The sequence below is a fragment of the Pseudopipra pipra genome, chromosome 15, assembly GCF_036250125.1.
Source record: "Pseudopipra pipra isolate bDixPip1 chromosome 15, bDixPip1.hap1, whole genome shotgun sequence".
Classification (NCBI taxonomy): Eukaryota; Metazoa; Chordata; class Aves; order Passeriformes; family Pipridae; genus Pseudopipra; species Pseudopipra pipra.
In genome coordinates, this window is record NC_087563.1 from 9,704,677 (window position 1) to 9,708,055 (window position 3,379).

Consider the following 3,379-nt stretch of genomic DNA (forward strand, 5'->3'; position numbering starts at 1 on the left):
GTGTTTGCTCTTTCTCCATGATTTGTTGGAGATAGAGGCTGGTGAGATTTTAGTTTGGAATCAGAGAAACATGAGCGTGAGCCAGGCTTGACATATAAGTGGTGTTAGACGTGTTTGTAGGTGGACCATGAGAGAAGTGAAGAGCCAGGAAAGAGAGGGAGGACACAGCTGTGAGATGCAGGTAAAATGGAAGACATTTGAAATACTGAAAATTGGCTACCACTGAGGGCAAGGAAGGTTCAGAGTCAAGGCTATGGGTCACTCTTAGAGGCAGGAGGCTGAAGATTATGGATATTGAGCTATTCAGAATTAGCACCCTCTTCTCCTGAGTTCTACTGACTCTTTTATGTCTTATTTTGTCATCATTTTGTGGTCCAGAAACTTAGAGCCTGTTTCACACTGCTTCCACTGAGCACAGCCTTTCCTAGGGCACCTCACGGACTGGAGCACTCCAGCCCCCAAGCAAGCTCCCCTCCAGCTCTGCCAGGAGTCCTCCAAAGGGCAAAGTTACTCCTGTAAAGCCACTGATGTTACACCTAGGGATGGATTTTGCCACTGTATTTGAGAGCATGTGCACTCAATGTTCAAAAACTAGTAATAAAACAAAAAATGACTGTATTATTGCCTTCCACTTCTTGCTTGTGTAAGCTGCCTGCAGAATCTGTAGACAATCTTCTCTCAATCTGGAGGTAGTTTTGGTTTCACATATATGGTTTTTGACGGGCCACCTCCGTCAGCCACTATGTGTTGGAGCTGTAAAAATAAGAAAAATAATAATTTTGCTCCCTGAAAGCCAAATCAAACCACAGTACAGATCTGACAGCTGTCCAGGCAACTGAAAACAATCAGTCATAAAATGCCTTTAAATCAACAAATAGAAAACCAAAGAAATATCAAGTGAGATTAATCACTGTCAATTGTTCCAAGGTTTTATAACAAAGGGGCAGGAGGAGGAATTAGTCTTGCAGACTTTACACCCCTCCTTCTTATTTTTTTTCTTCTTAAAGGGCAACAGTTATCCAAGTCAGTAAAAATGAGGTAATTATATTGCAAAATTCCTTGGATTAGAATGAGTTTTAGTTCTAAAATCTGAAGCTACATTTACCCACAGCAGAAAATTGCTGGAAATCGGGTGAATAGCAGCTTGCATGTTTATTTTTCCTAGAAGAAAACAATTGACTCTTCAGAACTTGTTTGGAAGTGACTGAAAACAGATGGCAGTGGAGATGATCTGCAACCCAGAAGCATCAGAGTGGTTATGGATTCCTGGGGGCTTGTGTTTTGTTTGTCTGCCTTAGGCTTAAGCAAATACAAACTGAACTGGGAAGCAAAAAGGGCTTTTCAGGAGTTCTCAATCACTGGTACCTCATACTGGGAGAATGGGAATACAGATATGTTTTTTTTTTTCTGCTGTGATTATTAATTAGATTGTTGTGTGCTAGGGGCTAGGTAGAGCTGACTCTGCCTTCCTCGAATCGTGAAAAATTTATATTTAAATTCTGTAGCAGGAGGAAAAAATGTGTGCAAAATTTCCAGACAGAAGCTTCATAAAAAGGGGACTCTCCAGTTTTGCTCATGATGTTGGCTCAGTGGTAGATCTTCCTGGTAATTCTGACAAAGTTAATTTGTACTGCAGTAACTCCAGGTGTATGTGATTGTAATGCAGTACTGCACCAATAATGGAAAAAAAAATCTCCCTGTAGTCTGTATGCAGAAGCTCTGAATGAATCTCTCAGTGGTTTTTTGGATCCTCTGTGCTGATGGGGTACATTAGAAGAGAGATGTGCTATGGAGATTGGTTTTCTTTATCAGAGTAAAGCTGTCTGGGCAGTATTTGAATAAAGTAACTTTTTCTATGATGTTTTTTCAATGTTAATACACCAAGAATTTGGACTCTCTTGCCAACAAGTAAAGGCATTAAATGGCAGTCACACTGTGTTTTTTCTTGCCAGAACATCCAAACCAGGCTTACTATTTTTCCATTATCCACTGAGAGCAGCGATGTAATCACTCTTTTTCTGTATTCTGTATATATACGCTGAACATGACATGGATGTTCAGTTTATTTTATGTATTAATCTTCTGTTTGTGTTAGTTGCTGCATGATTTTTACCAGTTTGTCAGCAGCACTGGCAGAACCAGGTACTGCTTTAATTAATTGTGCAGCCTGAGGACACCCATGACTGTGCTTTTCCTGATCCAGAGAAGTATTTAAGCAAATGCTTAGTGATTAATGATTTCAGGTTGTGAATAGTCACACTGGGTTAACAGTGTCCTGTATTTAAAGGTGAGCTCATATGTCTGTGCCTTGCTGGATCAGGGAGCAGGTGCACGTTTTGACAATACTGTTTTCTTACAAATGATGCTGTGGGAGATTCCAGAGCAAACTCCAATTTTCAGGGTAGACCTGTAGCATAGCAAACTGCCTGAGATCTGAAGGTGGAACTGTCACTTTTTTCATCCTTAGTTTCAAAGATGAAGATGGTCCAGACCTGACTGCCCATGCTGCAGTCACTGGGGTGCTTGCAGGCTTTCAAGGTTTACTGAGACAAGGTTAATTAGTGTAAAGTTTGACCTCTTGCCCCCCACTTTCTCTCTCTGAAGTCACAACTAAGCCCTTGTGCCTTTTTATTTACCTTGCATCTTATCCCTCTTTGTTCTCCTCTCCCCAGGAGCCCAGTTCTCTCTTCATGGCTTCGGTCTCTCTCCTTTTTTTCTTCTCTTGTTGTCATGCTGAGCCTCTGGAGTTCTTTTTACTGAAGAAAGGCTGGAGTGAAAAGTCCCCACAGCCCAGCTCTCGCATAATCTGATCTGAGCTTAATCCAATTTGTCTTGGCAGGGAGTTTTATAGCTGGGATGGGCAGCCTCAGAAAAGCAAACCTGGCCTGGCTGTACTGTGACATACTTCTACCTTGTTGCATCACAGCTGGTTTGGTCCAGGCCAAGAAGGTGTTGTAGGTTAAGGTTTATAAGTGAACTAAAAATGGATGGATAGCCTGTAGAGAAAGGGCCTTGCATCAGCCTCCTTCAGAGGAAGAAGCTGGGACTGGGCAACTAGAGAGAGAGCAACGTGAGATTTCAAGGGCACTGAGGGAGTGGGTTGTTCCTATGCAAGTCAGTGTCCTTGAAGGTTTCTTCTTAGCCCCACTCATACTAGTGGAATCTCTTAAGAGGGCATCCTGTGACCCCTGAATGTGCTGGCTGCTTCTCCCTGCCCTCCTCTGAGGGGGTGGAGGGCTATGACTGTTGATGGCATCAGTTGGAAGGATTGATGGGTTGCTTAGATGGATTTATGGGAGATCCGACAGAGTGTTTTAATAAATCACCTGCTGAAGTAGCTCTTAATTACTGACATTCACATTTCTTCCCCTCACATGCA

General features: G+C 42.3%; 1 long non-coding RNA gene across 1 annotated transcript; it reads right to left on the minus strand.

Annotated features, from left to right (window-relative positions):
- Nucleotides 1-598: 598 nt before the first annotated feature.
- Nucleotides 599-2,886, minus strand: LOC135422313 (uncharacterized). Its single transcript, XR_010434425.1, has 2 exons — nt 2,637-2,886; nt 599-753 (listed from the first exon to the last, which is right to left on the minus strand). It is a non-coding gene; the product is annotated as an uncharacterized LOC135422313 (long non-coding RNA).
- Nucleotides 2,887-3,379: the final 493 nt, after the last annotated feature.